We start from the raw sequence: 22,061 nt of genomic DNA, 5'->3' as shown, positions 1-22,061 counted from the left end.
TTTACAATATGGAGAAAACTACTACCTATCTATTACTGAGTAGTTGAGTTCTGATATTTATATAAAAATTGAAATACATTGCTCAGAGAGGCAAAAGTGGTGCCCTCATGTGGGATTTTAACCTGCAACATATTGTTTAATGGCTCAGGTGTTTATTCACCCTGTGTTTGAGGACCCAACCTCAGTAATGAAATGGCCGCAGGCTACAGGATACAATGACTATACATACAATATAATATAAATATCAATTAATTTCAATGATTGTCTTATTGCCATGGTTGTGTAAATCAATCAGTCAATCAAACTTTATTTATATAGCACAAGTCATACATCAAATGCAACTCCAAGTGCTGAACATAAAAAGTGGAAATAAGAGTATGTTAAAAAGAACGTAAGTTTAAATAAAAAACATGAAAGTGAATAAATAAAATATAGTATAATAAAACTAATAATAAAATAAGAACTAACAGTAAAAGTGCAAGTCGAAATGAATGCCCTGGGTCTCCTTCATATACCCCAGTTTGTTGATCTCTTGCCCCCAGTTCCGTATGTCGCTCTTTGGCTTGGATCTTTAACTTGGGGGGACTGGCTCTATCCTCAGGAAATATGGCCCCATCTCCAGCCCTGAGCAGTGGCAGAAGTACAAGGAGGATTTCTGTGCAGAGTATGATGAGTACAGAGACCTGCACGCCTGCATTGGTAGTGTCACACACATGTTTGTCCAGCTGGGCTCCAAGATCAAGACCCTATCCCCTGGAACAAAGGAGTACAAGGTAAAAGAGCCATGTAATAATGTGTCTACCTCCTAGAGGAAATGCATTTGAGTGCAGATTAGTGTGTTCTAGCATGTTCTAGAGCAGTGGTGTCAAACTCGTTGCCATGGAGGGCCGTGTGTATGCAGGTTTTCATTCCAGCCTCAAATCTTGATTATATAATTAGTTAAATTATTTGCTGAATTAGGGATGCAGGTTTGTGCACAATGGTGACCCGACGTCTATGGTGACCCGCATTGTCTAAATAAAAATTTTCTTATATTCTGTGCTTCAATGCAGTTAAACGCATATGGCTGAATGAGTAATTGGACTCAATTAAGGCAGCATTAATTGGTTGGAATGAAAACCTGCATACACACGGCCCTCCATGGCAACGAGTTTGACACCACTGTTCTAGAGGGTGTCTGAACCAGATTCTGGAGCCAGGCTTTGGTTCCACTGTGGAATCAGTGTGCTGTTGGGAGGCTCTTTTTGTTAAGGCATTGTTGCTGGTTAGTTGAGCACCAAAAACCTGATTGCTCAATCTACGCATGAAGTGGCCTCCTTAATGTCAGTGCAAGCTTAACTGGTGGATTGTAGAGTGGAAAGAAGCAGCAGTTGACATCACATGTTTCAAAGGAAAGTACATGCGGGTCTCATGCTCCTGAAGAGGTTGAAGCAAACTGGGATTATTAATAAAGATACTCATTTTAAAAAAGAGTGGATTCTGGATTTCAGCTTCCTAAAAAGTTATTAATTGTCTGTATTATTGCAGGTAATGGAAGACCAAATATTGGAAAAATACAGGAAATTTAAAAAGGTAAGCAATGTGTTTTCAAACCTTATTCTAATAAGAGTTTGGACTAATAATAATAATAATAATAATAATAATAATAATAATAGCTGCAAGCAGCGATACATGGGTTCAAGCAGACAGTCAACACCAGGGGTGGTCAAATCTGTTCCTTCAAGGCTGGTGTGTTGTCACCAATGACACTGGACACATTAGCTAATTAGATGAATACTTTAAATACTTGTTTGAGTGCATATTATGCCGTGATTAGATTTTTCATTTGGGACACAGGAACAGTCTTCAGCTGTTCTGTTGTGAACTTATCAAGAAATGAAACTAAAATATGATGTACTGGGCTAATGAAACAGTTAAGAGCAGAAGTTGGCGTTAAAGATAAACAAAGATAGATACTTTTTTCTTTGGCGTGAGGAGAGGAATCTAGGGACACTAGTCCCAACTTTCTGCCGGAATCGTTTCAAAAGTTGTGACCTTTTAAATATTGAATATTTGATTGATTGCTGTAGCCAACTGGCCACTCAGTTTAATTTTAATAAATATCATAGGGGCCCTCATGTGTAACAGTCCTACCTTTAAACCAAAACCTGTAATAATAATAATAATAATAACTAGACAATTCCTGCAGAAATTGTGAAGTGTGGTTGCCGCCGACGCAAAGTCGACTTTGTGCTGAATGGAGTGAACAGTGGTAGGTAGTTGCTATGTCTGAGGCAGTTGCTAGGGTGTTGCAAAGTGGTTCTATGGAGTTCTAGGTGGTTTAATGGAATTCTAGGCGGTCGCTAGGGTGGTGCTAGGTGCTTGCTATGGGGTTTCAAGGGGTTGCTATTGAGCTCCAGGTGGTTGCTAGGGCATTGCTAGGTGGTTGCTAGGGTATTCTAAGTGGTTGCTAGGATGTTGCTAGGTGGTTGCTATGGAGTTCTTGGCGGTTGTTAGGGTATTGCAAGGTGGTTGCAATGGAGTTATAGGCGGTTGCTAGGGTGTTGCTAGGTGGTTGCTATAAAGTTCTAGGCGGTTGCTATGGTGTTGCTAGGTGGTTGCTAGGGTGTTGCTAGGTGGTTGCTATGGAGTTCTAGGCGGTTGCTATGGTGTTGCTAGGTGGTTGCAATAGAGTTATAGCCGGTTGCTAGGGTGTTGCTAGGCATTTGCTATGGTGTTCCAGGTGGTTGCTAGTGTGTTGTTAGGTGGTTGCTATGGAGTTCTAGGTGGTTGCCAGGGTGTTGCTAGGGGGTTGCTAGGATATTCTAAGTGGTTGCTAGGATGTTGCTAGGTGGTTGCTATGGAGTTATAGGCGGTTGCTAGGGTGTTGCTAGGGTATTCTAGGTGGTTGCTAGGATGTTGCTAGGTGTTTGCTATGGAGTTCTAGCCGGTTGCTAGGGTGTTGCTAGGCAGTTGTTATGGTGTTCCAGGTGGTTGCTAGGGTGTTGCTAGGTGGTTGCTATGGCGTTATAGCTGGTTGCTAGGGTGTTGCTAGGCATTTTCTATGGAGTTATAGGCAGTTGCTAGGGTGTTGCTAGGGTATTCTAGGTGGTAGCTAGGATGTTGCTAGGTGTTTGCTATGGAGTTATAGCTGGTTGCTAGGGTGTTGCTAGGCATTTGCTATGGAGTTATAGGCGGTTGCTAGGGTGTTGCTAGGGTATTCTAGGTGGTTGCCAGGATGTTGCTAGGTGGTTGCTATGGAGTTATAGCCAGTTGCTAGGGTGTTGCTAGGCATTTGCTATGGAGTTATAGGTGGTTGCTAGGGTGTTGCTAGGGTGTTCCAGGTGGTTGCTAGGGTGTTGCTAGGTGGTTGCTATGGTGTTCCAGGTGGTTGCTAGGGTGTTCCTAGGTGGTTGCTATGGAGTTATAGGTGGTTGCTAGGGTGTTGCTAGGCAGTTGTTATGGTGTTCCAGGTGATTGCTAGGGTGTTGCTATGTGGTTGCTATGGTGTTCCAGGTGGTTGGTAGGGTGTTGCTAGGGGTTGCTAGGGTATTCTAAGTGGTTGCTAGGATGTTGCTAGGTGGTTGCTATGAGTTATAGGTAGTTGCTAGGGTGTTGCTAGGGTATTCTAGGTGGTTGCTATGGAGTTATAGGTGGTTGCTAGGGTGTTGCTAGGCAGTTGTTATGGTGTTCCAGGTGGTTGCTAGGGTGTTGCTAGGTGGTTGCTATGGTGTTCCAGGTGGTTGCTAGGGTGTTGCTAGGTGGTTGCCATTGAGTTAGAGCGGTTTCTAGGGTGTTGCAAGGCATTTGCTATGGAGTTATAGGTGGTTGCTAGGGTGTTGCTAGGCAGTTGTTATGGTGTTCCAGGTGGTTGCTAGGGTGTTGCTAGGTGGATGCTAGGGAGTTCTAGGTGGTTACTATGGTGTTGCTAGGTGGTTGCTATGGGGTTATAGCCGGTTGCTAGGGTGTTGCTAGGCATTTGCTATGGAGTTATAGGCAGTTGCTAGGGTGTTGCTAGGGTACTCTAGGTGGTTGCTATGATGTTGCTAGGTGGTTGCTATGGAGTTATAGGTGGTTGCTAGAGTGTTGGTAGGCAGTTGTTATGGGGTTCCAGGTGGTTGCTAGGGTGTTGCTAGGTGGTTGCTATGGTGTTCCAGGTGGTTTCTAGGGTGTTGCTAGGTGGTTGCTATGGTGTTCCAGGTGGTTGCTAGGGTGTTGCTAGGTGGTTGCTATTGAGTTATAGGTGGTTACTAGGGTGTTGCTAGGCAATTGTTATGGTGTTCCAGGTGTTTGCTAGGGTGTTGCTAGGTGGTTGCTATGGTGTTCCAGGTGGTTGCTAGGGTGTTGATAGATGGTTGCTATGGAGTTATAGCGGCTGCTAAGGTGTTGCAAGGCATTTGCTATGGAGTTATAGGCGGTTGCTAGGGTTTTGCCTGGCAGTTGTTATGGAGTTATAGCGGCTGCTAGGGTGTTGCAAGGCATTTGCTATGGAGTTATAGGCTGTTGCTAGGGTGTTGCTAGGCAGTTGTTATAGTGTTCCAGGTGGTTGCTAGGGTGTTGCTAGGTGGATGCTAGGGAGTTCTAGGTGGTTACTATGGTGTTGCTAGGCATTTGCTATGGAGTTATAGGCGGTTGCTAGGGTGTTGCTAGGGTATTCTAGGTGGTTGCTATGATGTTGCTAGGTGGTTGCTATGGAGTTATAGGTGTTTGCTAGAGTGTTGGTAGGCAGTTGTTATGGGGTTCCAGGTGGTTGCTAGGGTGTTGCTAGGTGGTTGCTATGGTGTTCCAGGTGGTTGCTAGGGTGTTGCTAGGTGGTTGCTATTGAGTTATAGGTGGTTACTAGGGTGTTGCTAGGCAATTGTTATGGTGTTCCAGGTGGTTGCTAGGGTGTTGCTAGGTGGTTGCTATGGTGTTCCAGGTGGTTGCTAGGGTGTTGATAGGTGGTTGCTATGGAGTTATAGCGGCTGCTAAGGTGTTGCAAGGCATTTGCTATGGAGTTATTGGCGGTTGCTAGGGTGTTGCTAGGCAGTTGTTATGGAGTTATAGCGGCTGCTAGGGTGTTGCAAGGCATTTGCTATGGAGTTATAGGCGGTTGCTAGGGTGTTGCTAGGCAGTTGTTATAGTGTTCCAGGTGGTTGCTAGGATGTTGCTAGGTGGATGCTAGGGAGTTCTAGGTGGTTACTATGGTGTTGCTAGGTGGTTGCTATGGAGTTATAGCCGGTTGCTAGGGTGTTGCCAGGCAGTTGCTATGGAGTTATAGGCAATTGCTAGGGTGTTTCTAGGGTATTCTAGGTGGTGGCTAGGATGTTGCTAGGTGGTTGCTATGGAGTTATAAGCAGTTGCTAGGGTGTTGCTAGGCAGTTGTTATGGTGTTCCAAGTGATTGCTAGGGTGTTGCTAGGTGATTGCTATGGTGTTCCAGGTGGTTGCTAGGGTGTTGCTAGGGGGTTGCTAGGGTATTCTAAGTGGTTGCTAGGATGTTGCTAGGCGATTGCTATGGAGTTCTAGGCCGTTGCTAGGGTGTTGCTAGGTGGTTGCTATGGAGTTCTAGGTGGTTGCTAGGGTGTTGCTAGGGTGTTGCTAGGTGGTTGCTATGGAGGTCTAGGCGGTTGCTAGGGTGTTGCTAGGTGGTTGCTATGGAGTTCTAGGTGGTTGCTAGGGTGTTGCTAGGCAGTTGCTATGGAGTTATAGGCGGTTGCTAGGGTGTTGCTAGGGTATTCTAGGTGGTTGCTAGGATGTTGCTAGGTGGTTGCTATGGAGTTATAGGTGGTTGCTAGAGTGTTGGTAGGCAGTTGTTATGGGGTTCCAGGTGTTTGCTAGGGTGTTGCTAGGTGGTTGCTATGGTGTTCCAGGTGGTTGCTAGGGTGTTGCTAGGTGGTTGCTATTGAGTTATAGGTGGTTACTAGGGTGTTGCTAGGCAATTGTTATGGTGTTCCAGGTGGTTGCTAGGGTGTTGCTAGGTGGTTGCTATGGAGTTATAGGTGGTTGCTAGAGTGTTGGTAGGCAGTTGTTATGGGGTTCCAGGTGTTTGCTAGGGTGTTGCTAGGTGGTTGCTATGGTGTTCCAGGTGGTTGCTAGGGTGTTGCTAGGTGGTTGCTATTGAGTTATAGGTGGTTACTAGGGTGTTGCTAGGCAATTGTTATGGTGTTCCAGGTGGTTGCTAGGGTGTTGCTAGGTGGTTGCTATGGTGTTCCAGGTGGTTGCTAGGCTGTTGATAGGTGGTTGCTATGGAGTTATAGCGGCTGCTAAGGTGTTGCAAGGCATTTGCTATGGAGTTATAGGCGGTTGCTAGGGTGTTGCTAGGGTATTCTAGGTGGTTGCTAGGATGTTGCTAGGTGGTTGCTATGGAGTTATAGGCGGTTGCTAGGGTGTTGCTAGGCAGTTGTTATGGTGTTCCAGGTGGTTGCTAGGGTGTTGCAGGTGGTTGCTATGGTGTTCCAGGTGGTTGCTAGGGTGTTGCCAGGTGGTTGCTATGGAGTTCTAGGTGGTTGCTAGAGTGTTGCCAGGCATTTGCTATGGTGTTCCAGGTGGTTGCTAGTGTGTTGCTAGGTGGTGGCTATGCAGTTCTAGATGGTTGCTAGGGTGTTGCTAGGGGGTTGCTAGGGTATTCTACGTGGTAGCTAGGATGTTGCTAGGTGGTTGCTATGGAGTTATAGGCGGTTGCTAGGGTGTCGCTAGGTCGTTGCTATGGTGTTCCAGGTGGTTGCTATGGAGTTCTAGGCGGTTGCTATCGTGTACCTAGGTGGATGCTATAGGGTTATAGCCGGTTGCTAGGGTGTTGCTATGGAATTCTAGGCGGTTGCTAGGCTGTTGCTATGGTGTTCCAGGTGGATGCTAGTGTGTTGTTAGATGGTTGCTATGGAGTTATAGGCGGTTGCTAGGGTGTTGCTATGGAATTCTAGGCGGTTGCTAGGCTGTTGCTAGGCAGTTGCTAGGGCATTGCTAGGTGGTTGCTAGGGTATTCTAAGTGGTTACTATGTAGTTATAATCAGTTGCTAGGGTGTTGCTAGGCAGTTGTTATGGTGTTCCAGGTGGTTGCTAGGATGTTGCAAGGTGCTTGCTATTGAGTTACAGCCGGTTGCTAGGGTGTTTCTAGGCATTTGCTATGGTTTTCCAGGTGGTTGCTAGTGTGTTGTTAGGTGGTTGCTATGGAGTTCTAGGTGGTTGCTAGGGTATCCTAAGTGGTTGCTAGGATGTTTTAGGTGGTTGCTATGGAGTTATAGGCAGTTGCTAGGGTGTTGCTAGGCAGTTGTTATGGTGTTCCAGGTGATTGCTAGGGTCTTGCTAGGTGGTTGCTAGGGTATTCTATGTGGTTGCTAGGGTGTTGCTAGGTGGATGCTATGGAGTTCTCGGTGGTTACTATGGTGTTGCTAGGTGGTTGCTATGGAGTTATAGCCGGTTGCTAGGGAATTGCTAGGCATTTGCTATGGAGTTATAGGCAGTTGCTAGGGTGTTGCTAGGGTATTCTAGGTGGTTGCTAGGATGTTGCTAGGTGGCTGCTATGGAGTTATAGGCGGTTGCTAGGGTGTTGCTAAGCAGTTGTAATGGTATTCCAGGTTGTTGCTAGGGTGTTGCTAGGTGGTTGCTATGGAGTTCTTGGTGGTTGCTATGGTGTTGCTAGGTCGTTGCTATGGAGTTATAGCCGGTTGCTAGGGTGTTGCTAGGCATTTGCTATGGAGTTATAGGCGGTTGCTAGGGTGTTGCTAGGGAATTATAGGTGGTTGCTAGGATGTTGCTAGGTGGTTGCTATGGAGTTATAGGCGGTTGCTAGGGTGTTGCAGGTTGTTGCTAGGGTGTTTCTAGGTGGTTGCTATGGTGTTCTAGGTGGTTGCTATGGTGTTGCTAGATGGTTGCTATGGAGTTATAGCCGGTTGCTAGGGTGTTGCTAGGCATTTGCTATGGTGTTCCAGGTGGTTGCTATGGAATTCTAGACGGTTGCTAGGGTGTTCTAGCTGGTTGTTATGGTGTTGCTAGGTCGTTGCTATGGAGTTACTACCGGTTGTTAGGATGTTGCAAGGGGGTTGCTACGGAGTTCTAGGCGGTTGCTAGGTCTTTACTGAGTCCAATGTCGCATCCCATAGTTCTCTATGACAAATGGTTCCAAAGTTATGGAATATCAAACATCGGCCAATCAGGAAGGAGGGCGAGGCTGATCTACACCAATAGACAAGCGACTCTCTACCATGGCCAATGAGGCATTGGACAATTTGTGGGCATTTTTTCCCTATAGAGATGAATGGCAGAATGTTCAAATCTAGAGAGAGACCAGAGTACTGCTGCTAGAAGACAGACCATTGTGACATCACAAGGGTGAGAAGACAGAGCATTGTGACATCACAAAGGTGAACATTCAGCCATTCATTCTCTATGGGAAAAATTGCCCACAAAAATTCAAATAGTTCAAAAGCCGTCCACCCAAACTTTTCACAAAGTAATAGCACACCATTCCCGATCAGGCCGCTCGATTTGACATATTGCTCGTGTATGTGGTGCGAAAACTCTGGGAGGAGTAGCGGTCCAAAAAATGGGTGGAAAGATAGAATAATAAAAACTAGACAATTCCTGCAGAAATTGTGAAGTGTGGTTGCCGCCAACGCAAAGTCGACTTTGTGCTGAACGGAGTGAACAGCGGTAGGTAGTTGCTATGATGTCTGAGGCAGTTGCTAGGGTGTTGCTAGGTGGTTCTATGGAGTTTCAGGTAGTTGCTATTGAGCTCCAGGTTGTTGCTAGAACATTGGTAGGTGGTTGCTGGGGTATGCTAAGTGGTTGCTATGGAGTTCTAGGCTGTTGCTAGGGTGGTGCTAGGTGGTTGCTATGGAGTTTCAGGTGGTTGCTATTGAGCTCCAGGTGGTTGCTAGGGCATTGCTACGTGGTTGCTAGGGTATGCTAAGTGGTTGGTAGGTGGTTGCTATGGAGTTCTAGGCGGTTGCTAGGGTGTTGCTAGGCAGTTGTTATGGTGTTCCAGGTGGTTGCTAGGGTGTTGCTAGGTGGTTGTTATGGAGTTATAGCCGGTTGCTAGGGTGTTGCTAGGCATTTGCAATGGAGTTATAGGCAGTTGCTAGGGTGTTGCTAGGGTATTCTAGGTGGCTGCTAGGATGTTGCTAGGTGGTTGCTATGGAGTTATAGGCGGTTGCTAGGGTGTTGCTAGGGTGTTGCTAGGTTGTTGCTATAGTGTTGCTAGGCAGTTGTTATGGTGTTACAGGTGGTTGCTAGGGTGTTGCTAGGTGGTTGCTATGGTGTTCCAGGTGGTTGCTAGGGTGTTGCTAGGTGGTTGCTATGGAGTTCTAGGTGGTTGCTATAGTGTTGCTAGGTGGTTGCTTTGGAGTTATAGCTGGTTGCTAGGGTGTTGCTAGGCATTTGCTCTGGTGTTCCAGGTGGTTGCTAGTGTGTTTTTGGGTGGTTGATATGGAGTTCCAGGTGGTTGCTTGGGGGTTGCTAGGGTATTCTAGGTGGTTGCTATGAAGTTATAGGCGGTTGCTAGGGTGTTGCTAGGCAGTTGTTATGGTGTTCCAAGTGGTTGCTAGGGTGTTGCTAGGTGGTTGCTATGGAGTTCTAGGCAGTTGCTATGGTGTTGCTAGGTGGTTGCTAGGGTGTTGCTAGGTGGTTGCTATGGAGTTTTAGGGGGTTGCTATGGTGTTGCTAGGTGGTTGCTAAGGAGTTCTAGGCCGTTGCTAGGGTGTTGCTAGGTGGTTGCTATGGAGTTCTAGGTGGTTGCTAGGGTGTTGCTAGGTGGTTGCTATGGAGTTCTAGGTGGTTGCTAGGGTGTTGCTATGTGGTTGCTATGGTGTTCCAAGTGGTTGCTAAGGTGTTTCTAGGCAGTTATGGTGTTCCAAGTGGTTGCTAGGGTGTTGCTAGGTGGTTGCTATGGAGTTCTAGGCGGTTGCTATGGTGTTGCAAGGTGGTTGCTAGGGTGTTGCTAGGTGGTTGCTATGGAGTTCTAGGCCGTTGCTATGGTGTTATTAGGTGGTTGCTATGGAGTTCTAGGTGTTTGCTAAGGTGTTTCTAGGTGGTTGCTATGGAGTTCTAGGCCGTTGCTATGGTGTTGCTAAATGGTTGCTATGGAGTTCTAGGCAGTTGCTATGGTGTTGCTAGGTGGTTGCTATGGTGTTCCAGGTGGTTGCTAGGGTGATGCTAGGTGGTTGCTAGGGTATTCTAAGTGGTTGCTAGGATGTTGCTAGGTGGTTGCTATGGAGTTCTAGGTGGTTGCTAGGGTGTTGCTAGGCATTTGCTATGGTGTTCCAGGTGGTTGCTATGGAATTATAGATGGTTGCTAGGGTTTTCTAGCTGGTTGCTATGGGTTGCTAGGTCGTTGCTATGGAGTTAGAGCCGGTTGCTAGGATGTTGCTAGGGGGTTGCCATGGAGTTCTAGGTGGTTACTATGGTGTTGCTAGGTGGTTGCTATGGAGTTCTAGGCGGTTGCTATGGTGTTCCTAGGTGGTTGCTATGGAGTTCTAGGTGGTTGCTATGGAGTTCTAGGCAGTTGCTATGGTGTTTATAGGTGGTTGCTATGGAGTTCTAGGTGGTTGCTATAGTGTTGCTAGGTGGTTGCTTTGGAGTTATAGCTGGTTGCTAGGGTGTTGCTAGGCATTTGCTATGGTGTTCCAGGTGGTTGCTAGTGTGTTGTTGGGTGGTTGCTATGGAGTTCTAGGTGGTTGCTTGGGGGTTGCTAGGGTATTCTAGGTGGTTGCTATGAAGTTATAGGCGGTTGCTAGGGTGTTGCTAGGCAGTTGTTAAGGTGTTCCAAGTCGTTGCTAGGGTGTTGCTAGGCAGTTGTTATGGTGTTCCAAGTGGTTGCTAGGGTGTTGCTAGGTGGTTGCTATGGAGTTCTAGGCAGTTGCTATGGTGTTGCTAGGTGGTTGCTAGGGTGTTGCTAGGTGGTTGCTATGGAGTTTTAGGCGGTTGCTATGGTGTTGCTAGGTGGTTGCTAAGGAGTTCTAGGCCGTTGCTAGGGTGTTACTAGGTGGTTGCTATGGAGTTCTAGGTGGTTGCTAGGGTGTTACTAGGTGGTTGCTATGGAGTTCTAGGTGGTTGCTAGGGTGTTGCTAGGTGGTAGCTATGGTGTTCCAAGTGGTTGCTAGGGTGTTGCTAGGTAGTTATGGTGTTCCAAGTGGTTGCTAGGGTGTTGCTAGGTGGTTGCTATGGTGTTCCAGGTGGTTGCTAGGGTGTTGCTAGGTGGTTGCTATGGAGTTCTAGGCGGTTGCTATGGTGTTGCTAGGTGGTTGCTAGGGTGTTGCTAGGTGGTTGCTTTGGAGTCCTAGGCCCTTGCTATGGTGTTGCTAGGTGGTTGCTATGGAGTTCTAGGTGGTTGCTAGGGTGTTGCTAGGTGGTTGCCATGGAGTTCTAGGCCGTTGCTATGGTGTTGCTAGGTGGTTGCTATGGAGTTCTAGGTGGTTGCTATGGAGTTCTAGGCAGTTGCTATGGTGTTGCTAGGTGGTTGCTATGGAGTTCTAGGCCGTTGCTAGGGTGTTGCTAGGTGGTTGCTATGGAGTTCTAGGTGGTTGCTAGGGTGTTGCTAGGTGGTTGCTATGGAGTTCTAGGCGGTTGCTATGGTGTTGCTAGGTGGTTGCTATGGAGTTCTAGGTGGTTGCTAGGGTGTTGCTAGGTCGTTGCTATGGTGTTCCATGTGGTTGCTAGGGTGTTGCTAGGCAGTTGTTATGGTGTTCCAGGTTGTTGCTAGTGTGTTGCTAGGTGGTTGCTATGGTGTTCCAGGTGGTTGCTAGGGTGTTGCTAGGTGGTTGCTAGGTTATTCTAAGTGGTTGCTAGGATGTTGCTAGGTGGTTGCTATGGAGTTATAGGCGGTTGCTAGGGTGTTGCTAGGCATTTGCTATGGTGTTCCACGTGGTTGCTATGGAATTCTAGATGGTTGCTAGGGTTTTCTAGCTGGTTGTTATGGGTTGCTAGGTCGTTGCTATGGAGTTAAAGCCGGTTGCTAGGATGTTGCTAGGGTGTTGCTATGGAGTTCTAGGCGGTTGCTAGGGTGTTGCTAGGTGGTTGCTATGGAGTTCTAGGTGGTTGCTAGGGTGTTGCTAGGTGGTTGCTATGGAGTTCTAGGTGGTTGCTAGGGTGTTGCTAGGTGGTCGCTATGGAGTTATAGGCAGTTGCTAGGGTGTTGCTAGGGTATTCTAGGTGGTTGCTAGCATGTTGCTAGGTGGTTTCTATAGTGTTGCTAGGCAGTTGTTATGGTGTTACAGGTGGATGCTAGGGCGTTGCTAGGTGGTTGCTATAGTGTTCCAGGTGGTTGCTAGGGTGTTGCTAGGTGGATGCTATGGAGTTCTAGGTGGTTGCTATGGTGTTGCTAGGTGGTTGCTTTGGAGTTAAAGCTGGTTGCTAGGGTGTTGCTAGGCATTTGCTATGGTGTTCCAGGTGGTTGCTAGTGTGTTGTTGGGTGGTTGCTCTGGAGTTCCAGGTGGTTGCTATGGAGTTATAGGTGGTTGATAGGGTGTTGCTAGGCAGTTGTTATGGTGTTCCAAGTGGTTGCAAGGGTGTTGCTAGGTGGTTGCTATGGTGTTCCAGGTCATTGCTAGGGTGTTGCTAGGTGGTTGCTATGGAGTTCATGGCAGTTGCTATGGTGTTGCTAGGTGGTTGCTACGGTGTTGCTAGGTGGTTGCTATGGAGTTCTAGGCGGTTGCTATGGTGTTGCTAGGTGGTTGCTATGGAGTTCTAGGCCTTTGCTAGGGTGTTGCTAGGTGGTTGCTATGGAGTTCTAGGTGGTTTCTAGCGTGTTGCTAGGTGGTTGCTATGGAGTTCTAGGCGCTATGGTGTTGCTAGGTGGTTGCTATGGAGTTCTAGGTGGTTGCTAGGGTGTTGCTAGGTGGTTGCTATGGAGTTCTAGGTGGTTGCTAGAGGGTTGCTAGGGTATTCTAAGTGGTATCTAGGATGTTGCTAGGTGGTTGCTATGGAGTTCTAGGTGGTTGCTATGGTGTTGCTAGGTGGTTGCTATGGAGTTCTAGGCCGTTGCTAGGGTGTTGCTAGGTGGTTGCTATGGAGTTCAAGGTCGTTGCTATGGTGTTGCTAGGTGGTTGCTATGGAATTCTAGGCAGTTGCTATGGTGTGGCTAGGTGGTTGCTATGGAGTTCTAGGCCGTTGCTAGGGTGTTGCTAGGTGGTTGCTATGGAGTTCTAGGTGGTTGCTAGGGTGTTGCTAGGTGGTTGCTATGGAGTTCTAGGCGGTTGCTATGTTGTTGTGAGGTGGTTGCTATGGAGTTCTAGGCGGTTGCTAGGGTGTTGCTAGGTGGTTGCTATTGAGTTCTAGGTGGTTGCTAGGGTGTTGCTAAGGTTTTCGAAGTGGTTGCTAGGATGTTGCTAGGTGGTTGCTATGGAGTTCTAGGTGGTTGCTATGGTGTTGCTAGGTGGTTGCTATGGAGTTCTAGGCCGTTGCTAGGGTGTTGATAGGTGGTTGCTATGGAGTTCTAGGTGGTTGCTAGGGTGTTGTTAGGTGGTTGCTATGGAGTTTTAGGCGGTTGCTATGGTGTTGCTAGGCGGTTGCTATGGAGTTCTAGGCGGTTGCTAGAGTGTTGCTAGGGGGTTGCTAGGGTATTCGAAGTGGTTGCTAGGATGTTGCTAGGTGGTTGCTATGGAGTTCTAGGTGGTTGCTATGGTGTTGCTAGGTGGTTGCTATGGAGTTCTAGGCCGTTGCTAGTGTGTTGCTAGGTGGTTGCTATGGCGTTCTAGGTGGTTGCTAGGGTGTTGCTAGGGTGTTGCTAGGTGGTTGCTATGGAGTTCTAGGCGGTTGCTAGGGTGTTGCTAGGTGGTTGCTATGGAGTTCTAGGTGGTTGCTAGGGTGTTGCTAGGCGGTTGCTATGGAGTTCTAGGCGGTTTCTAGGGTGTTGCTAGGTGGTTGCTATGGAGTTCTAGGTGGTTGCTAGGGTGTTGCTAGGGGGTTGCTAGGGTATTCGAAGTGGTTGCTAGGATGTTGCTAGGTGGTTGCTATGGAGTTCTAGGTGGTTGCTATGGTGTTGCTAGGTGGTTGCTATGGAGTTCTAGGCCGTTGCTAGGGTGTTGCTAGGTGGATGCTATGGAGTTCTAGGTGGTTGCTAGGGTGTTGCTAGGGTGTTGCTAGGTGGTTGCTATGGAGTTCTAGGCGGTTGCTAGGGTGTTGCTAGGTGGTTGCTATGGAGTTCTAGGTGGTTGCTAGGGTGTTGCTAGGCGGTTGCTATGGAGTTATAGGTGGTTGCTAGGGTGTTGCTAGGGTATTCTAGGTGGTTGCTAGGATGTTGCTAGGTGGTTGCTATGGAGTTATAGGTGGTTGCTAGGGTGTTTCTAGGGGGTTGCTAGGGTATTCTAAGTGGTTGCTATGGTGTTGCTAGGTGGTTGCTATGGAGTTCTAGGTGGTTGCTAGGGTGTTGCTAGGTGGTTGCTATGGAGTTCTAGGCCGTTGCTAGGGTGTTGCCAGATGGTTGCTATGGAGTTCTAGGTGGTTGCTAGGGTGTTGCTAGGGTGTTGCTATGTGGTTGCTATGGAGTTCTAGGCGGTTGCTAGGGTGTTGCTAGGTGGTTGCTATGGAGTTCTAGGCCGTTGCTAGGGTGTTGCTAGGTGGTTGCTATGGAGATATAGGCGGTTGCTAGGGTGTTGCTAGGGTATTCTAGGTGGTTGCTAGGATGTTGCTAGGTGGTTGCTATGGAGTTATAGGTGGTTGCTAGGGTGTTTCTAGGGGGTTGCTAGGGTATTCTAAGTGGTTGCTATGGTGTTGCTAGGTGGTTGCTATGGAGTTCTAGGTGGTTGCTAGGGTGTTGCTAGGTGGTTGCTATGGAGTTCTAGGCCGTTGCTAGGGTGTTGCCAGATGGTTGCTATGGAGTTCTAGGTGGTTGCTAGGGTGTTGCTAGGGTGTTGCTATGTGGTTGCTATGGAGTTCTAGGCGGTTGCTAGGGTGTTGCTAGGTGGTTGCTATGGAGTTCTAGGCCGTTGCTAGGGTGTTGCTAGGTGGTTGCTATAGAGATATAGGCGGTTGCTAGGGTGTTGCTAGGGTATTCTAGGTGGTTGCTAGGATGTTGCTAGGTGGTTGCTATGGAGTTATAGGTGGTTGCTAGGGTGTTTCTAGGGGGTTGCTAGGGTTTTCTAAGTGGTTGCTATGGTGTTGCTAGGTGGTTGCTATGGAGTTCTAGGTGGTTGCTAGGGTGTTGCTAGGTGGTTGCTAGGGTGTTGCTAGGGTGTTGCTAGGTGGTTGCTATGGAGTTCTAGGCGGTTGCTAGGGTGTTGCTAGGTGGTTGCTCTGGAGTTCTAGGTGGTTGCTAGGGTGTTGTTAGGTGGTTGCTATGGAGTTATAGGCGGTTGTTAGGGTGTCGCTAGGTCATTGCTATGGTGTTCCAGGTGGTTGCTAGGGTGTTGCTAGGCAGTTGTTATGGTGCTCCAGATTGTTGCTAGGGTGTTGCTAGGCGGTTGCTATGGTTTACCAGGTGGTTGCTAGGGTGTTGCTAGGTGGTTGCTATGGTGTTATAGCCGGTTGCTAGGGTGTTGCCAGGCATTTGCTATGGTGTTCCAGGTGGTTGCTAGTGTGTTGTTAGGTGGTTGCTATGGAGTTCTAGGCCATTGCTAGGGTGTTCTAGATGGTTGCTAGGGTGTTGCTAGGGGGTTGCTATGGAGTTCTAGGCGGTTGCTAGGTCTTTACTGAGTCCAATGACGCGACCCATAGTTCTCTATGACAAACGGTTCAAAAGTTATGAAATATCAAACATCGGCCAATCAGGAAGGGGGATGAGGCTGATCTCCACCAATGGACAAAGGACTCTCTACCATGTCCAATGAGGCATTGCACAATTTGTGGGCAATTTTTGCCCATAGAGATGAATGGCCGAATGTTCAAATCTAGAGAGAGACCAGAGTACTGCTGCTAGAAGACAGGGCATTGTGACATCACAAGGGTGAGAAGACAGAGCATTGTGACATCACAAGGGTGAACATTCCGCCATTCATTCTCTATGGGAAAAATTGCCCACAAAAATTCATATTTTTCAAAAACCGTCCACCCAAACTTTCCACAAAGTAATAGCGCTCTATTCCCGATCAGGCCGCTCGATTTGACACATTGCATGTGTATGTGGTGCGAAAACTCTGGGAGGAGTAGCGGTCCAAAAAATGGGTGGAAAGATAGAATAATAATAACTAGACAATTCCTGCAGAAATTGTGAAGTGTGGTTGCCGCCAACGCAAAGTCGACTTTGTGCTGAACGGAGTGAACAGTGGTAGGTAGTTGCTATGATGTCTGAGGCAGTTGCTAGGGTGTTGCTAGGTGGTTCTATTGAGTTCTAGGTGGTTTCATGGAATTCTAGGGCGGTCGCTAGGGTGGTGCTAGGTGGTTGCTATGGAGTTTCAGGTGGTTGCTATTGAGCTCCAGGTGGTTGCTAGGTTATTCTAAGTGGTTGCTAGGATGTTGCTAGGTGGTTGCTATGGAGTTCTAGGCCGTTGCTAGGGTGTTGCTAGGTGGTTGCTATGGAGTTCTAGGCGGTTGCTAGGGTGTTGATAGGTGGTTGCTATGGAGTTCTAGGTGGTTGCTAGGGTGTTGCTAGGTGGTTGCTATGGTGTTCCAAGTGGTTGCTAGGGTGTTGCTAGGTGGTTGCTATGGTGTTCCAGGTGGTTGCTAGGGTGTTGCTAGGTGGTTGCTATGGAGTTCTAGGCGGTTGCTATGGTGTTTCTAGGTGGTTGCTAGGGTGTTGCTAGGTGGTTGCTATGGAGTTCTAGGCCGTTGCTATGGTGTTGCTAGGTGGTTGCTATGGTATTCTTGGTGGTAGCTAGGGTGTTGCTAGGTGGTTGCTATGGAGTTCTAGGCGGTTGCTATGGTGTTGCTAGGTGGTTGCTATGAGTTCTAGGTGGTTGCTATGGAGTTCTAGGCAGTTGCTATGGTGTTGCTAGGTGGTTGCTATGGAGTTCGAGGCCGTTGCTAGGGTGTTGCTAGGTGGTTGCTATGGAGTTCTAGGCAGTTGCTATGGTGTTGCTAGGTGGTTGCTATGGAGTTCTAGGCCGTTGCTAAGGTGTTGCTAGGTGGTTGCTAGGGTGTTGCTAGGTGGTTGCTATGGTGTTCCAGGTGGTTGCTAGGGTGTTGCTAGGTGGTTGCTATTGAGTACTAGGCGGTTGCTATGGTGTTGCTAGGGTGTTGCTAGGGTGTTGTTAGGTGGTTGCTATGGAATTCGAGGCGGTTGCTATGGTGTTGCTAGGTGGTTGCTATGGAGTTCTAGGCCGTTGCTAGGGTGTTGCTAGGTGGTTGCTAGGGTGTTGCTAGGTGGTTGCTATGGAGTTCTAGGTGGTTGCTATGGTGTTGCTAGGTGGTTGCTATGGAGTTCTAGGCGGTTGCTAGGGTGTTGCTAGGTGGTTGCTATGGAGTTCTAGATGGTTGCTAGGGTGTTGCTAGGGTCTTCGAAGTGGTTGCTAGGATGTTGCTAGGTGGTTGCTATGGAGTTCTAGGTGGTTGCTATGGTGTGGCTAGGTGGTTGCTATGGATTTCTAGGCGGTTGCTAGGGTGTTGCTTGGTTGTTGCTTTGGAGTTCTAGGTGGTTGCTAGGGTGTTGTTAGGCGGTTGCAATGGAGTTATATGCGGTTGCTAGGGTGTTGCTAGGGTATTCTAGGTGGTTGCTAGGATGTTGCTAGGTGGTTGCTATGGAGTTATAGGTGGTTGCTAGGGTGTTGCTAGGGGGTTGCTAGGGGGTTGCTAGGGTATTCTAAGTGGTTGCTATGGTGTTGCTAGTTGGTTGCTATGGAGTTATAGCCGGTTGCTAGGGTGTTGCTAGGCATTTGCTATAGTGTTCCAGGTGGTTGCTATGGAATTCTAGGCGGTTGCTAGGCTGTTGCTAGGCAGTTGTTATGGTGTTCTAGGTTGTTGCTAAGGTGTTTCTAGGTGGTTGCTATGGTGTTCCAGGTGGTTGCTAGGGTTTTGATATGTGGTTGCTATGAAGTTCTAGGTGGTTGCTATGGAGTTATAGCCGGTTGCTAGGGTGTTGCTAGGCATTTGTTATGGTGTTCCAGGTGGTTGCTATGGAATTCTAGATGGTTGCTAGGGTTTTCTAGCTGGTTGTTATGGTGTTGCTAGGTCATTGCTATGCAGTTAGAGCCGGTTGCTAGGATGTTGCTAGGTGGTTGCTATGGAGTTCTAGGCGGTTGCTAGGTCTTTACTGAGTCCAATGACGCGACCCTTAGTTCTCTATGACAAACGGTTCAAAAGTTATGAAATATCAAACATCGGCCAATCAGGAAGGGGGGCGAGGCTGATCTCCACCAATGGACAAAGGACTCTCTACCATGCCCAATGAGGCATTGCACAATTTGTGGGCAATTTTTCCCCATAGAGATGAATGGCCGAATGTTCAAATCTAGAGAGAGACCAGAGTACTGCTGCCAGAAGACAGGGCATTGTGACATCACAAGGGTGAGAAGACAGAGCATTGTGACATCACAAAGGTGAACATTCCGCCATTCATTCTCTATGGGAAAAATTGCCCACAAAAATTCAAATTTTTCAAAACCCGTGCAACCAATCTTTCCACAAAGTAATAGCACACCATTCCCGATCAAGCCGCTCGATTTGACATATTGCACGTGTATGTGGTGCGAAAACTCTGGGAGGAGTAGCGGTCCAAAAAATGGGCGGAATAAATAATAAAGAATAACTAGACAATTCCTGCAGAAATTGTGAAGTGTGGTTGCCGCCAACGCAAAGTCGACTTTGTGCTGAACGGAGTGAACAGTGGTAGGTAGTTGCTATGATGTCTGAGGCAGTTGCTAGGGTGTTGCTAGGTGGTTCTATGGAGTTCTAAGTGGTTTCATGGAATTCTAGGCGGTCGCTAGGGTGGTGCTAGGTGGTTGCTAGGGTATGCTAAGTGGTTGCTAGGGTATGCTAAGTGGTTGCTAGGATGTTGCTAGGTGGTTGCTATGGAGTTCTAGGCGGTTGCTACGGTGTAGCTAGGTAGTTGTTTTGGTGTTCCAGGTGGTTGCTAGGGTGTTGCTAGGTGGTTGCTATGGAGTTCTAGGTGGTTGCTAGGGTGTTGCTAGGGGGTTGCTAGGGTATTCGAAGTGGTTGCTAGGATGTTGCTAGGTGGTTGCTATGGAGTTCTAGGTGGTTGCTATGGTGTTGCTAGGTGGTTGCTATGGAGTTCTAGGAATTTGCATGGGTGTTGCTAGGTGGTTGCTATGGAGTTCTAGGTGGTTGCTAGGGTGTTGCTAGGTGGTTGCTGTGGAGTTCTAGGCGGTTGCTAGGGTGTTGCTAGGTGGTTGCTATGGAGTTCTAGGTGGTTGCTAGGGTGTTGCTAGGGGGTTGCTAGGGTATTCTAAGTGGTTGCTAGGATGTTGCTAGGTGGTTGCTATGGAGTTCTAGGCGGTTGCTATGGTGTTGCTAGGTGGTTGCTATGGAGTTCGAGGCGGTTGCTAGGGTATTGCTAGGTGGTTGCTAGGATGTTGCTAGGTGGTTGCTATGGAGTTCTAGGCGGTTGCTATGGTGTTGCTAGGTGGTTGCTATGGAGTTCTAGGCGGTTGCTAGGGTGTTGCTAGGTGGTTGCTATGGAGTTCTAGGTGGTTGCTAGGGTGTTGCTAGGGTGTTGATAGGTGGTTGCTATGGAGTTCTAGGCGGTTGCTAGGGTGTTGCTAGGCGGTTGCTATGGAGTTCTAGGCGGTTGCTAGGGTGTTGCTAGGTGGTTGCTATGTAGTTCTAGGTGGTTGCTAGACTGTTGCTAGGGGGTTGCTAGGGTATTCGAAGTGTTTTCTAGGATGTTGCTAGGTGGTTGCTATGGAGTTCTAGGTGGTTGCTATGGTGTTGCTAGGTGGTTGCTATGGAGTTCTAGGCCGTTGCTAGGATGTTGCTAGGTGGTTGCTATGGAGTTCTAGGTGGTTGCTAGGGTGTTGCTAGGGTGTTGCTAGGTGGTTGCTATGGAGTTCTAGGCGGTTGCTAGGGTGTTGCTAGGTGGTTGCTATGGAGTTCTAGGTGGTTGCTAGGGTGTTGCTAGGGTGTTGCTAGGTGGTTGCTATGGAGTTCTAGGCGGTTGCTAGGGTGTTGCTAAGTGGTTGCTATGGAGTTCTAGGTGGTTGCTAGGGTGTTGCTAGGCGGTTGCTATGGAGTTCTAGGCGGTTGCTAGGGTGTTGCTAGGTGGTTGCTATGGAGTTCTAGGCGGTTGCTAGGGTGTTGCTAGGTGGTTGCTATGGAGATCTAGGTGGTTGCTAGGGTGTTGCTAGGGGGTTGCTAGGGTATTCGAAGTGGTTGCTATGGTGTTCCAGATTGTTGCTAGGGTGTTGCAAGGTGGTTGCTATGGTGTTCCAGGTGGTTGCTAGGGTGTTGCTAGGTGGTTGCTATGGTGTTCTAGGTGGTTGCTATGGTGTTGCTAGGTGGTTGCTATGGCGTTATAGCCGTTTGCTAGGGTGTTGCCAGGCATTTGCTATGGTGTTCCAGGTGTTTGCTAGTGTGTTGTTAGGTGGTTGCTATGGAGTTCTAGGCCGTTGCTAGGGTGTTCTAGGTGGTTGCTAGGATGTTGCTAGGGGGTTGCTATGGAGTTCTAGGCGGTTGCTAGGTCTTTACTGAGTCCAATGTCGCGACCCATAGTTCTCTATGACAAACGGTTCAAAAGTTATGGAATATCAAACATCGGCCAATCAGGAAGGGGGGCGAGGCTGATCTACACCAATGGACAAGGGACTCTCTACCATGGCCAATGAGGCATTGCACAATTTGTGGGCATTTTTTCCCTATAGAGATGAATGGCAGAATGTTCAAATCTAGAGAGAGACCAGAGTACTGCTGCTAGAAGACAGACCATTGTGACATCACAAGGGTGAGAAGACAGAGCATTGTGACATCACAAAGGTGAACATTCCGCCATTCATTCTCTATGGGAAAAATTGCCCACAAAAATTCAAATTTTTCAAAAACCGTCCACCCAAACTTTCCAAAAAGTAATAGCACACCATTCCCGATCAGGCCGCTCGATTTGACATATTGCACGTGTATGTGGTGCGAAAACTCTGGGAGGAGTAGCGGTCCAAAAAATGCGTGGAATAAATAAATAATAATAATAATAACTAGACAATTCCTGCAGAAATTGTGAAGTGTGGTTGCCGCCAACGCAAAGTCGACTTTGTGCTGAACGGAGTGAACAGTGGTAGGTAGTTGCTATGATGTCTGAGGCAGATGCTAGGGTGTTGCTAGGTGGTTCTATGGAGGTCTAAGTGTTTTCATGGAATTCTAGGCGGTCGCTAGGGTGGTGCTAGGTGGTTGCTATGGAGTTTCCGGTGGTTGCTATTGAGCTCCAGGTGGTTGCTAGGGCATTGCTAGGTGGTTGCTAGGGTATGCTAAGTGGTTGGTAAGTGGTTGCTATGGAGTTCTAGGTGGTTGCTAGGGTGTTGCTAGGCAGTTGTTATGATGTTCCAGGTGGTTGCTAGGGTGTTGCTAGGTGGTTGCTATGGAGTTATAGGCGGTTGCTAGGCTGTTGCTAGGCAGTTGTTATGGTGTTCCAAGTGGTTGCTAGGGTGTTGCTAGGTGGTTGCTATGGTGTTCCAGGTGGTTGATAGGGTGTTGCTAGGTGGTTGCTATGGAGTTCATGGCGGTTGCTGTGGTGTTGCTAGGTGGTTGCTAGGGTGTTGCTAGGTGGTTGCTATGGAGTTCTAGGCGGTTGCTATGGTGTTGCTAGGTGGTTGCTATGGAGTTCTAGGCCGTTGCTAGGGTGTTGCTAGGTGGTTGCTATGGAGTTCTAGGTGGTTGCTAGGGTGTTGCTAAGTGGTTGCTATGGAGTTCTAGGCGCTATGGTGTTGCTAGGTGGTTGCTAGGGTGTTGCTAGGTGGTTGCTATGGAGTTCTAGGTGGTTGCTAGGGGGTTGCTAGGGTATTCTAAGTGGTTTCTAGGATGTTGCTAGGTGGTTGCTATGGAGTTCTAGGCAGTTGCTTTGGTGTTGCTAGGTGGTTGCTATGGAGTTCTAGGCCGTTGCTAGGGTATTGCTAGGTGGTTGCTATGGAGTTCTAGGCGGTTGCTATGGTGTTACTAGGTGGTTGCTATGGAGTTCTAGGTGGTTGCTAGGGTGTTGCTAGGTGGTTGCTATGGAGTTCTAGGTGGTTGCTAGGGTGTTGCTAGGTGGTTGCTATGGAGTTATAGGCGGTTGCTAGGGTGTTGCTAGGCTGTTGT

The 22,061-nt window shown here is 48.1% G+C and overlaps 1 long non-coding RNA gene across 1 annotated transcript in view; it reads left to right on the top strand.

The window, feature by feature from the left end:
* The window catches only part of LOC118228461, a 55,246-nt gene that overhangs the window by 9,183 nt on the left and 24,002 nt on the right, over positions 1-22,061 (top strand). Inside the window, exons 4-5 of the long non-coding RNA XR_004765496.1 lie at positions 602-773; positions 1,528-1,572. This is a non-coding gene — a long non-coding RNA (uncharacterized LOC118228461). The remainder of the gene's footprint in view (positions 1-601; positions 774-1,527; positions 1,573-22,061) is intronic.

This window comes from Anguilla anguilla, chromosome 5, assembly GCF_013347855.1.
Source record: "Anguilla anguilla isolate fAngAng1 chromosome 5, fAngAng1.pri, whole genome shotgun sequence".
In the NCBI taxonomy this organism is placed as follows: domain Eukaryota; kingdom Metazoa; phylum Chordata; class Actinopteri; order Anguilliformes; family Anguillidae; genus Anguilla; species Anguilla anguilla.
This window is presented reverse-complemented; position numbering and strand designations above follow the sequence as displayed.